Source organism: Perna viridis, chromosome 7, assembly GCF_037379345.1.
Source record: "Perna viridis isolate PV_CMFRI_1.1 ecotype Kerala chromosome 7, ASM3737934v1, whole genome shotgun sequence".
In the NCBI taxonomy this organism is placed as follows: Eukaryota; Metazoa; Mollusca; class Bivalvia; order Mytilida; family Mytilidae; genus Perna; species Perna viridis.
In genome coordinates, this window is record NC_142451.1 from 22,539,215 (window position 1) to 22,554,283 (window position 15,069).

General features: G+C 31.1%; 1 long non-coding RNA gene across 6 annotated transcripts; it reads left to right on the plus strand.

The window, feature by feature from the left end:
* Window positions 1-541: 541 nt before the first annotated feature.
* On the plus strand, window positions 542-10,510 carry LOC148611824 (uncharacterized). Of its 6 annotated transcripts, none has more exons than XR_015924225.1 (4): window positions 542-1,007; window positions 5,062-5,157; window positions 6,349-6,547; window positions 7,033-7,298. It is a non-coding gene; the product is annotated as an uncharacterized LOC148611824 (long non-coding RNA). The 6 variants fall into 6 exon arrangements; XR_015924224.1 differs by lacking the exon at window positions 542-1,007 and adding an exon at window positions 9,921-10,510 and having other exon boundaries at window positions 4,830-5,157; window positions 7,033-7,139; XR_015924223.1 differs by lacking the exon at window positions 542-1,007 and adding an exon at window positions 8,807-9,124 and having other exon boundaries at window positions 4,830-5,157; window positions 7,033-7,139.
* Window positions 10,511-15,069: the final 4,559 nt, after the last annotated feature.

Below are 15,069 nucleotides of genomic sequence, written 5' to 3' on the forward strand. Positions count from 1 at the left end.
TATCGGAGCTATATGTTTTATATGTTAATGTAAACAAATCGAACCACCCTATGATGTCATCATTTTATGAAGGTATTCACAACTTAAATGTATATCAGAATCAGACACAAGAATACGTACCCTATTTAGAACACTGTCCATATTTCAACATTCAAAATAATTCATTCGTTCCTGTATGGCCAGTTTTAATTTTGAATTTGCCAGCTAATTATCCCACAATGCATCATGTTTAGTTGGGGCTACGTGAGGGGTACATCAAATACAAGGGTTTGTGTCATATGATCAGACATAAATTACGGTTCAAAACATCTTGGTATATATCATTTCGCTTAAGCTTTATATTAAAAGAATTGTGACATTTACTGCAACCATCTGCAACACATCAAATCATATCATGCATATTTCCTAAATTCTCTCTTTTTGATAGTTTCCTTAAGTATTTATCAATAGTTTATATGTTTATAATGGTTTTAAATGAGTAAACGTATGATCATAGATCATCGTTATTATTACGAATAACAGTACAAATGGAGGATAACTCTATATACGGATATGCAATCGTGAAGTACAGAAATATCAAATTATAAACATCACATTTAACCAGGAAATGGTGTGTAATTAGTGTGATAGCAATTTAAATGCAGATGCTGAAACCATGGGAACCAAAGAACATAATTCGAATTAAACGACTAGACAAAATATAAAAAAAAAACGAAACACACAACAGAGATTATGAAAAAACCAAAGTAGACTGTCTAAATAGATGCCACTTAACATTTTGAAGAGTAATGGTGTGTTATAACGGAAGACATTATGAGGTGTAAATATGGCTGCATTTTTATGTTTATTTGTATGAAGATATGTTTGCTCTCTCTTTAGACAGCCTTAAAAAGAAAACTAAGTGCATCCATTCATCAAGGGATAGATGAAGTCTAAAAAGGGGAATTAAAGATGGGCATTATTTAAATAAAGTTAATCAGTTGAATTAGGACGGTAACAGCGCCGTGGTAAGTTTTACCCATTAGTGTTTACACACTATGCATGCAAAAAATGTTAGGTCAGTTTTTGTATGAAAATGTGCATGAAGAACCAGGCAGAGTTAATGATATGGGCACCACAATAATAAATTTGATCGTCCTATCAATTTTGTTCCTTTGGAATGTAAAAGTAGCAGAACTGGTTGACTCATAATTTATTGCCAAAGTTCAGGAACAAATAATCTAAATTAGAAACTGATAAAAATACTTCTCTTTTCATAAAATTTTATTTTTTTCTACATGTATGTAATTTATCTTAATCTGACTATTATAGTAAATTAACACCAACATTATTTCTTCATTTAGAAAACATGACTTTGTGATCCTTAATTGACAAAAAAAATTGAAAAGAAATATGGCATGTGTCATCCACAATGAATACCCTTTTACCAAGTAACATAGAATTCAACATGTATAAAATTGTACTTATTCTGTTAATAGTGTATTTCCAAATAGATAGTAATGTTTCCAAGCCATTAAAAACTGAAAGATAGTTTCACTTCCTTTACCACTCACTTTGCTTTAGACATATGATTTACTCATTGGCATACTAGATAACTAAAGTGTTGAGAGACATTGTCTGAATTTATATCGTCAGTAAAACAGACAAATGTAATTGTAAATCATAAAATAAATTGCTTTAATTTACAAATACAAATTGCATTAGCAGATAAATTTAGCATTTGTTTTTATTGTTATTGTTTAAAAGCGAAACCAATGCTCGTGATGAACAAAACCTACTATTGGAATCATATGACTTTTTCAGTTTCTCGTATTTAGTCTGAAATAACCTAGGAAATTATCTTGCTGATTTATCAGGACGTTGTGTGTCTCGATATTTTTATATAATCAGAGGGAAGTAACAATTTTTTTTTCAAATTGTATCTGTATTGATATTCACTACCTCCTTTTTGGAATAACACATGTAGAAAACACTTAAAGTCTTCAGAGTAATAATTGATTGATTGATTATACCACAATAATTGTATCAATAATTGTTTGGAATTGCACACAGCTAACTTCAATATGTGTTTACCATTTAAGCACTCTTAATTAACATAAAGTATGCTTTTTAGTGAAAGAATACAGCTCATTTTATAAAATGTATATTTTAATAACGTAAGTACACGAAATTTATTCTTTGCAGTTGCAAGGCCAAAATTCTGGTTTTAATTCCTGTGACTTACATTTACCATACTCACGCCTTCCTGACATTTATTACAGGACTATCTGGTTCATCATAAATTAAAAATTGTGGGAAATATAAATCCGTAAATAGGAATAAGTTAGTGTTGTAAATGATATGAAATCTGACTTTGTCAAAGACATAATTGGTTTGAAAACATAAACGTGATTACAAACCACAGTACACTCGCTAGTATTTACTCTACTGCTAATTTTATATAGTCCAATAAAACATATACAGACAAACAAAATCATTCACTACAAAGTAGTTTTACTGATATATCTGATATTTTGTTTTTTGCAAGACTCACTGAGTGAATGTGTAGCATTATGATTAGCTGATTCTTTTTAATATTTTGTAAAAAACCTTTATGATTAACTATATATCACTTTGATTGATGTCCAACCTCAGAGAGGCCCTTTCACACATTTTGATATTTGAAGACTATTGATATTCAAACACTTGAAGGTAGAATTTCGAGAAATGTGGTCAAGGGGAGATAACCAAAACTTCACAATATTTGAAAACATAATTCAGAAATATGTTTCCCCTGAAACTAAAACTATTGTTGCAAAGCAGAGGACGCTTACCCTACCAGTGCACCTGGTCCATGCTCCCAGTTTTTAGTGGAGTCCGAGTTGCTCATTTACTTTTGTTACTTTGTATGTATGATTTTAGTTACTTTATGTTCTTTGTTGTGTATGTCTGTTTTCCATGTCTGGTCTTTGTCCCTTGATTACATCCTTTTGATTACCGATATAACCTTGGTTCCCTTGATTACTCTTGCACATTGCATACTTTACATGGTGTCAATTCATAGCGTAAAACTGTCGGGCAATAAATATCCCTTATCATTGTGGTTTTCACTTCATAATTTCCTATATCAAATGTCTCTAAGTAAGTATGTACCTTTACTTTTCGTGCTCAACAAAACAAACATTTTCACCAATGTCAAATGATATGAATTCGTATAATTTAACATATTAAATTACGTTTCATAAAGCAAACGAAGAATAAAACTAACTGTTATTTTTATCAGTTTCTGAACTGTGAATGAACACAACATCATATTATATTCAAAATTCTATGCTGTATAATTTGAACAAGATCAAATGACAAAACAAAATTTCAACACAAGCTTACTGAATAATCTTTGAATGCTTTCAATTAAATGTGAAAAGAATAATCCCTTCTCCAATTTTATGTTTTAACAGATTAATAATCGAAGGAAAATTATAAACTATCTGTTCCCAGCTGTCACACTATTGGGAAATTATAGCTTTAAATCTGCAATAGAATTGACTAAACTAACATAAAGTAAATTGTAACAATTTAAAGGGTTCAAATTATGTTGTGTGGTGGAAATTCTTTATGTAATAACAACATTTCATTATTCTTATCAGATATTTTTGAAGGAGGATTATTTTAACCTTATTTCAACTGATTTAGGATATATTTTCTGTGGTTTGCTTATGAAATGTATGACAAAATGTTAAGTTACTTAACCTAATGGGTACCAGTTGATTGTCGATACGTTTTTTATATTTAACCTTAAAATATTGGGTGAAAAGCCAATGCAAACTACCCAAATGAGTATTGGAAAAGGATTTGAAGAGTACATTAGCCTTGAATTAAAATTTAAAAAAAAATACGAAAATGTGTACCATCCGACAACCAAGGCCCGTTCAAACTCACTCTGTCCACGTCTAAAGTAGACAATTTTCGTGCGAAAAGACTCCCTAAATTTCAAATTTACAAATATATTGTGTGAAAACAGGAAGCATATACATGTATATCATTCCCCATTGTATATGTAATACATATTTGTTTACTTTTTGCGTACTTTTAATGTTTGCAATCCATATTTTGTTATTCTCATATTAAATTAAGTCATTCAACTCATACTAGAAATTATGAGCTGGGCATAGACAGAACAGTTTAGGTTATTTGTTTCAGGAAAATGTAAACAAAACGTGTAAATGTACAATTTTCTCTGCGATCATTTATTGGTCAATGTGAGCAAGCCTAAATTATTATTTCTTAATCACTTACAATTCACCTTTTTTATGAGATAATCCATATTTATAACTTCAAAACAATATTTCTTCGGCTAGTTTTAATTTTGAATTTGCCAGCTGAGTATCCCACAATACAACATTCAGATAAGGGGCTATGTAAAGGATTGAATACCTATAAAGAACTTTGTATTCCATAAAATCCACAAAAGCTAAGATTCCTTCGGAACTGGACCTGAAACACTTATTTAATAAAACGTAACATTTCTTGCAGTATTTCTACTCAATTATGTAAAAGGAATCGTTATATTTTAACGGAAATCATCCACAAAGTTGAAAAAGAAAATGTGATAATTATCATGTATTCTTTCGTTGATCTACATTTAAACAATCATCAATTATGTGATTTATGTATGAATATGATTTTAATTAGCAGATAATGATCTAAGAGTACATTATGATCGAAAGAGAAACTATGTGTACATATATATATAAACAAGAGATACGTACAAAGTACACACATAGCAACGGGAAGTACAAATATAGCATACTATAATTAACCAGGAAATTATGTAATGTGAATAAGTGACGCGTGATTATTGCATCTGATGAAACTAACTATTGTTAATATTGTGACAACTTAAGTAAAACACGAACTTCATTTAAGCTAAATATTTTCGATTATTTGAAATAGTGGTAATATACCATGGTTCAAATGTTTTAAGCGGTATGATTCATGTTGTATGATTCAAAATACATCTCTTATCTTTATGTGCGGGCACGTGATATGAACACTATCAACATATTGTTTGTTATTTTTTAGTCTTTACATCAAAGATGTATCTTCGATTACATGGATTCAGTTGTACTAAGACACATTCCATACTAGAAAAACAGTTGGAAACTCATAAAGGGTTAGGTAAGTTGCTAACTGATATAAACTTGTTTGTACTTCTTAAAGTCATTTGTTATTTATATGAATCTGTAACTAACAGATAGAAATATAAAACGAATTTGTGCAATTAAATAGTTGTGTCCTAACTATTTGATAAAAAATATAGTTTATTTTCAAATACAAGAAATATATCAAAATTGTCATATCATGATTAAAGTAGGAGATACGTAGCAAAATATATCATAGTGTAAAGTATAAAAGATAGAAAAGGAAAATGTTTATCAATTTAAGTGAAATGTGTGCATTATGTGGGAACAGGTCTATTTAAATCAAAACTAGTCAGGAATAAGAATAGAATGAGCATATTTTTATTCCCAAATTACCGGGCAAATATGGAGCAGATAAATCAAGTACCACGATTGAAGTAATTAAGTAAACAAGATATTACACAATAGTACAAATATCTTTATACATTAGAAAAAATGGTATATATATTAATGATAATTCTGATTAATAATCGGTAAATTATCATTTGTATTTGCATTATCAATTAGGAGTTAAAAAGGGGTTAATTTGTGTACTTATATGGCCTAGTGGGAGTAACATCACCACCCCCCCCCAACAAATAAAAGCAATGATTAATAGTAAACATAGTTAAATTTTAGCAAATGGTTGTGTATTTATATCTGTGAAAAACATGCAAATAAATTAGTCATCAGTGGGTGAATGAAAATGTAACACATTATGAAAATAAATTATATTTGTAAAGATAAACTTTCCTCGTGTATTAACAACGGCTTTAACTGCTTTAGTAAATGTATATAACCACATATGTAAACGAAAGTAATTGTGCCCTTTTACTGCTTTACATCCTATGAGCATCACTCTTCATAAAAGTCAAAACATTTGCAGCATTTGGCCAATAAGTAAGATGTGAATTTAAAAGAAATCATAAAGCATGTAATATTTACAGCCTTTTTTGCGTGTTGATTTTCTAATTTTCATAATGTGTTTCTAGTGTGGTTGAATCCAATGACTCTGTTAAGAGATTATGGATGAAAAGCATGTACAACAAACTAAGAATTGCAGTATCTATATGATTTGTTTTGTATTTGACAAACGAAAACATTTATTCAATTTGAAATTACTTGTTTTATAAAGGTCATTGAATGCCTACAATACAAAATTAATGTGTTTTCTTAATATTCATTGCAGGAAAAACAAGCCAGCCATTAATATCTTTTTGTACATAAACCTGACAACACTTTGTTTATGTTTTGCCAGACTACGCTTGATAATTAATACAGGGTTGCCTGGTAAATCATTATTATCAAATTGTTGTCTAAATCATCAACAAAGACTGATTTATACGACTATTGCAGAGGTTAAAAATAATTCGTGTGAAGTACTACTGGTATGTACATTAAATCGTATATGAAACTATAGCTCTTACCATTTAAACAAAATTATAGAAGGTATTTCTGAGAAATGTGAAAGGGCGTGTTTTTAATATCCCAAACTTAGTGCAAGTGTACTGGTGACCTGTGCTTTGAAATGAATTTTGCACATTGCACTGAGAAAATTATGATTTGTAACGTGCTTGACAAAATCATAACGTACTTGTAGAAACATCTTCACGAAATAACTTAATATTTAATAATGAGAAGAGACAAATATGTTTTTTTTTATGGACAAAGGGAGGTAATACATATTCAAATACACAGAGGGAAGTTTGAAGTACCAATTTTAATTTCATTAAAAATACCTGTTTTAATGTTTTCATTTATCAAAAAAAAAATATTAATCGTTTTACATATTTATTTCAAATTAAGACATATTAATAAATATTTTCTGTTTTGCTTTATCAAATCTTATGATGACTTTGTTTCTTTATTTTAGGTAATAAATAAAGTATGACTTTTGGTCCCTGGTCTGTCAATATTAACAGACCAATTTTAGGGAATATCTGATAACAAAAGAACAGAAGCAGCAGCTATGTAAAAGAGGTTAATATATTAAAATATCTGTCAAAAGCAGAGGACGCCTACCCTACCGGTGCACCAGGTCTATGCTCCCAGTTTTTAGTGCAGTCCGAGTTTTCATTTATTTTTGTAACGTTGTACGTATTATTTGGTTACTTTATGTTCTTTGTTGTTTTGTCTGTTCGTTTTCCACGTCTGGTGTTTGTCCTTGGATTATTACATTCGTTTGATTTCTGCTAGAATCCTGGTTCCCTTGATTACTCTTGCATTTTGGTGTGATAAATATCGGCAAAATAAATTGAAGTGTCTGAAGTGGCATGATTCAAAAACGTAAAAATATAAAAACAAAACCTAAACGTAAACGTTCAGTGTCAAAAATAGGTGCATACTTGTATTTCATATTTCATTTAGTTACTAGTTAACATTTCAATCTTTATCTGTGAGGGATTGTACTCAAATAACGATTTTGTTGTTGATGTATTGTGTGACTTTGTGGTGTTATAAAGTAATGGTTAATTCATTTTGGATCCAATTTTAAAATATGTGATTCTTAAACAAAGCAGTTTCACGAAGTCACACATAATGCAATCAAGATTATTCTTCTTTGGCGTATCTAAAACAATAAAACGAGAAAAGGTATGGTATATATGCACTAGAGACAAAAAACCCAATGGGATAAAATGTCAGTCAAAGGCCACCAATTGGTCTGCAATGAACAATGAAGAAATCGACATACCACAGTTCAGACTACAGCTGGTCCAAAAACAACATTATATACAGGTACAACGAAGGTATTGCCTCCATATACTCAAGTGAAATAAAAAAAATCTCTAAGTGAAACAGAAACAAGGCATACAGTCGCTAGAAATTCCTAACTCCGGATGCGACTTTGGCGGGATATTTGCGATTGTTTTTTAAAAACATTTTTTTGTTTTATTTTTTAGTTTATTTTATTTACTTATTTATTTTATTTTATTATTTTTTTTGGGGGGTGGGGGTGTGTTTTTTATTCCCATTCGGTATTTGTGTGTTCCGTGAAGGAGCATTATAACGAATTATACATGAATACTGCAACTTGCAGGATTTTTGCATAATTACAACATCAAGTAGGAATTTATAGAACTTAAGGTCTCATCAAGAATTTTTTTTAACTTTTGTTTAATTCGTAGAAGGGATCCATATCGTATCTGTTACTCCTCCTATACTACTGAATGGAATATAATGACACTGTATCACACATGTCCATCGTGCGCTTTTTATTTATTACTCTGATCAAAATCCACGCATGTTATGAAATGAGGGTGGGGGTAGCAGTAAGTGCGCACACATTGCTCACAGAATAGTATTTCTTGTTTTGAAATATTTTAACATAAATTTCATTTGTTTAATTATATGTTTTGTGAACAAAATACTTTCAGTACAAGACATGATATTTCTTAAATCAAAGCAAATCACATTTCAAAATCCGGTTGGTGAATGTTCTTCATAATTAACCATAATATGTGTAACATTTAAATCATGTACATATAAAAAAAATTAAATCACGGGAAGACTTAAGTCCAACTAGATTTACTACCTTTAGTATGATAGTTATATGATAGGATTAATAGACTTATTTTGATCGAATATCAACACATACAATACAATTAAATATATGACAAGCAATTACATTGTGCAATACTGTTTTACAGATATCAACTTTACAAAAACAACATGTAACGTATTTAAGGGACACACTAAGTGAAAGAATACAACAAATGGATATGTGTTGACAAAGCCAAAGAAGCTGATTCCGACATTTATTGGTTCATTAAGACCTGAAAGCTTATTTCCAATTAGGTCCATAGGCTGCAAGCATACCTATTGACTAAAACAGAAAACAAAAAACCAATGCATGATTTTATCAGCCTGTATTCTGCCGAATGTACCTTCAAATTGATATTAGAAAGTAAAATCGTTTAAAAATTAAAGTTACGTTTAGATGAGCACAAGCTATTCGACGAATGGTTTGAAAATATTCATGTATTAAGCTTTCGTTATTCATGTATGATCCAGAAGATTATTTTAATTTTTTATATAGAATTGTAACAGAATGTTTGGAAATTAAAATGAACAAGGAAGTTAGAATCGCTGCATATGAATATCCTTTACTCCATAAAAGTTATATTTCATTTACATTGGGCATTTATAATAAAAACAAACTGTGCAAATGATGAAGGCAAATAGATGGTCTTCTTTTTATACAAACACGCTTTGAACTAATATCAATTATATATCTCTCAGTCTACTACATTCCCTTTACAAGACAAGTATTGACATTCTGGTTTCTGACCCTGCCTCATCATTATACTCACTCTTCTGGCTATCATTTTGAATATTGGTTTCCACAGACTCTTTAAACCAGTTTGTGTACGAGGTAAAGATGAAGAAAAATGATCATATCTTCCACTACCGTTTGTCAGCAAAGGTATCGATGCAATAAATTTGTCTAACATACTCTATAACAAACATGTCACGAAAATTATCCCTGTTTATCAATGACAAATCAATACCGATTTTTTCATATTCCTATACTTCACCTATTGCATCCAATATTCAGGCTATTGCAGTACCTCGAGATTGAGGACTAAAAGACTAAATCACCTGACTGTTCTTGTAAACACTCTCCATTCAAATAAGATCATTCCGGTCATGGCATTACGAGAGATTTAAACATCGTCAAAAACGAATCTCTCAGTAAGATCCTTAATAAAGGCTACAAATACTGTGAACTAAGCTCTTCATTTAATAATTATCACTTTACAGTTCTTATGGATGCCGTGGGGAACTACACAAGAAAATGGATAAAACGAGAACAAGAGGATATTAATTCTTTGTCAGAATGGGTACAGGCTGCGAGGTCCTTGATATTGAAACGTTTGAAGGTGTCAAGTACTCAATGACTGTCAACGCAACATATGACTCCGACGTAGCAAAATCATTGCCTACTATACATTACAAATATGTTGCCGTACCAGCGGTCAAAACAGCATTGCTTTTTTTCTGGAAAACATATTACATCCGATGTTTATAATCAGAGGTATAACCAAAGACAATGATAGTGATCTACCGTCTATTTACTGGATTCCTAAACACAAGAATTCATAAAAACAACACATCATCGTTGGAATTGCTAAATGTACCAACAAATCTCTTTCAAAACTTTCAACTTCCATACTCTTAGCTGTCAAAGGTCGTCTACAGTCCAACCAAGACACATGTGAAACCTGCAGTGGTATTAATTTCAATGTGGATCCTAAAAAATTCGAAAAAATCTTCTAGAAACCCTCGATCGATTCAAGATGATTATCGGAATACAATAGCAATAAAACATATTGTATATAAACTCTCAATACTTTTATTCCCCATACTCAGTTAAAACAATATACATCTTGTTACTCCACAAAGATGGTACACCTAGATACAAATATGTACTTCTTGGTATAGATGCCTCATACTTTGTAAAAAATAATTCAAAATCATGTTTTTAAAATGCTGGATTTTTTATCTACAACATATTTGTACAGTGTGGTGGGTGCGTTTTTCAACAAACACTTGGCATTTAAATGGTAACAAATTGAGCTCCTCTACTTGCTGACCTATTTCTTCACTCTTATGAGACTGACTTAATAGTTGATTGCATCAAAGAGATGGAACATCGTTTAGCTAGATCATTTAATCTCAGTTTCCGCTATATAGATGACTACAAACACTGTGAAGTCAGTCTTAAATCTTGCCCTACACTTAGAGATCGATGGTAAAGGAAAACTATTGACAAAACTAAACCACAACCGTGATAACTCTTCATTCCGAATTGCCAACTTTCCTTTCATCTGTGGCAACATCCTTCATATCACAACTCATACGTTATACCAGAGCTTGCCATAACGACGAAAACTTTTTGTATCGCGCTGGGCTTCTTACAGATAAACTTCTTAAACAGCGTTATGTTGCTACCAGATTGAGGTCATCTCTGCAGAAGTTTTGTGGTTGTCATCCTGAACTCTTGGATCGTTAAGGTGTATACATCTGCAATATGAAAACTGATCTGTGCAACGTGTCATAGTTTTTCTTTCCTCTTTTGTCTATCCTGGGCTGATCCTGGATTCCGATTTGCCCATTTACTTTTGTTACTTTCTATGTATTATTTTGGTTATTTTGTGTTGTTTTTATTTTATTTTATATATTTTTATTTATTTATTTTTTTTTGTGTGTTTTTCTGTTTTCCATGTCTGTTTTTTGTCCGCAAGAATCTGGGTTCCCTAGATTACTCTTTAATTTCAACTTAAAGCCAATATTCTTGAATGCAGGATAATCGATTCATTTTGTACATTCATTTTTCACCTGTATAGATCGTATTATTTAATCATGCTTTATTTGCAGTATTCCCCTTAGATTTTTATTCACCCCAGCATACCATGATTAACAAGCATTATCAAAATGTCACTTGATAAGAAGTATACATATCATAAAAAGAATGGATATTTTGAAACGAAAATGCACTAGAGTATAACCTTAATACAAAAGTAATAAATCTTTCAGAGATCATAAAAAGTCTCCAACCTTTACAAAACAAGATGTGATTCCTATATGAATTATATTTTCATTGAACTGACATTATATGTTTTTTTTTATGAGAAGAAGTGACAGTTTATCATTTACTAACTAATCACTGCGCGATTGAAGCTCTTTTCCCCCAGATACCGAAATAGTATATGGGTCTTTACACGATAAAAATAACTGCACTGTCATCAAATTCATCTAAATGAGAATAAATAATAAACATTTGACAGTATTCTTTTTATGATTTTATACAAATATTATTATTGAATTGAATCCGTAAACTTGATGAAAAACTTGGTAAAACCTAGCCTAATTTCTGGTCCGAATTATTAATGATATATATTTCTCAGGAGTATTAGTTATTATACATATTTCAGTCATTAAGTATAAATAAGTAGCTGTCTATGTAAGAATCATGCCATATCTGAAAAATGTGATACACCCCAAAAAAGGCTACATATTTTTATTTTTGTAATTAAGTTGTTTTATGGGTCTATACTATGAAATGTGTAATTATGCATTCAAATCTGCCTGCTCTTAGGAGATAAATAACATTGAAAATCCAGTAAATTCTATTATATTTGAACGTCATTTACAGAGTTATCTCCCTTAATTTTAAAATCTACAGTGGATTCTATATAATTTTTATCTCCTAAGAGCACGGGTTATATAAAAACCCACATGTTAATATCTGTTTACTTTGACATTTCAAACAAAATATCAAAAATAAAAATATGTAGGCTTTTTACCAATGAATCACATTTTGCCTGATCCTTAGCTGGAGTACTACTTAATAATTATACACCTTTACCGTAATATATAGTCACCGTGTCATCGTTATTTGTTATGTATAGCTTCTTCTGTATATTGTTTTTCCTTTGATTAATTTCTTTTTATTATGATTCAAATCTTGAATACATTGATTTCCGTTTTGCTAGAGATTTGTCATAGCATATACCCTTTTTCACATATGTTAAATGCCGATAGCTCGCCAATGAAGCTTAAGGTTAACTGACTACATAACATCTCTATAAACGTTACAAAGTGTGGTATTGGAGTATTTAACAAAAAATTAGATAGAGTGTTTTTTTTTTTTTTTTTTTTTCATTCTCAGATCTTAAGTTTCATTTTCATGAAAATTTCAATCCAGCACCGATAATATATCAATTAATGCCATTTGTAAGCATTTTACTTTCTGCATAACAGTTGTAGCATCTAAACATCTGAACCATTGTACCAATGAGCATAGTATTTCTTAATTCGGAGGATATTCCCAGATTCGGAGATAGGATTCAAAGCGTTAGCCTTTTGCGTCAAAATGTGATGTAAAACAACGATTTAAATCAATATTAGAAATGACTAGATGATTATTCACCTGTACAATTCCATAATTTAGAAAATCGATGCACACATTCTTGATACAAAAAGAGATACTCAGCGCGAGATAAATATTTATCTGATTTGAATTTTTTATGAGAGGGGAATAATATCAAGAAAATTAAATTATCTAATGTAATTTCATACTATACCGGTGCACCTGGTCCATGCTCCCAGTTTTTAATGATGTCCGAGTTGCTTGTTTGCTTTTGTTACTTTGTATGTATTACTTTAGTTACTTAGTGTTTTTTGTTGTGCATGTCTGTTTCCAAATGTTTGGTCTTTGTCCCTGGATTGGTTTCTTTTGATTTCCGCTAGAACCTTGGTTCCCTTGATTACTCTTTCAAATGATAAGAACAGAAATTTATATTTCCATTTTGAATCTGCAGTTGAGAGTCTACATGGATTAAAAGAGAAACAATTTACGAATTAAAATGCATTCAATTTGTCCCCTGATTTTACCATTACCTGGATCATATGTGTGCTTACTTTGTATTCTAATACGACATGATTCAATAGACTTTAGACCAAATCTGAAATTTAGAATTTAAACATTGAGGAATACTCTTGGCTGTGCTTCTCTTCTTTTAATTACAGTCCTTCTGGTCATGTCATTACTGGTGATTTGAATATCATTAAGAATGAACTCCTACGTAAGGTAGTTTACTATAACGCTTCAATCGGAAACATAGTTTCTAAACCATAATGGGTGCTGTGGGAGATTTTGCCAGATGATGGATGAAGAGGGGAAAAGATTAAGATTGCCTTTCTTCACTGTATGACAAATATGTTATATGTTATTGTCCTTCCTTTTCAGACAAAGCTTCAAACCAATTTGAATATGTTTTAAGCCCATTACCTGAATTGCCCTATCAAGGAATTGGGCATCGAAAGTAACACCCCTGGTAATGTCCATACAAAAGTACTACTTTTGACAAAGATGAAATCCTGAACAACCATAAGTCCTTCATATCTTCTTTTACCACCAATATCAACAAAAGATGTGTAGACTTGCCTTACTTCTATTGGATTTCCAAACTTCATAAGAATCCATACAAAGAAAAGAATATAGCTGGATCAACATCTTGCTCCACGAAGATGTCAATTCACCTAACGAAGATATTGTCCGCAGTGAAAGATGAACAGGAAGCTAGTTGCTATACCACATACATTCTTAATGGCATTAATTATATGTGAGTACTTCTAAAGATTCTAATTCTAAAGATTTACTTCAAAACCTAAAATCACGTGGTTTTCATAAATAAGGTTGACATATTAACTTTTACATTACGTTGCCAACTTATTACACGATGTATGGTAGTACGGGTCCCGCGGAGGGAACGACCAAACATTTGGATCGCAAATATAACATAAAGATGAATTAAATAAACGGATATCTGATATCCTTCTTCAGCATAAAACTATATGAGCATAAAACTCACAAAGTTGAAGATCAAAACAGATTCAGAAGCTTAAACGCGTACGTTGTGGGTGATTGTACCTTGATCAAAGGCTCACATAAGCAACTGATAAGGAGCCTGAATGAAAATAATAAAGAGGGTCTTTTTATCAAAATTAAAAGTAAAAATTAATTGTGGAAAACAATTTTAAAAAAGTGCAAATATAGTAGTACGGCATATTGGTGTATAGCAGGTAGTGCTGTACCAGCCTTCGACCAAGACCTAAAAATGAATTATTTTTTCTCGTTTATTCCATCTGGAGAAGTTGTTTGTAATTTCTTCATCAAAAAACTTTCCTGAGATACTCTTTTACATTTTGACAAATTCTATTATCGTAACAACAATGTTGTGGAGATCCTCCTGGGTGTGTCCTTTGGATCTAAGATGGCGACTTAGAGAGAGGTCTGGTTTAGGCTTGGCATTCCGTAGACCTAGGAGCCTAACAGATGCCCTAGTAAGAGCAGAGATTTCATCTCAGCCCAACAAAATACAACAGGCCAGTGTCGACCATGTGG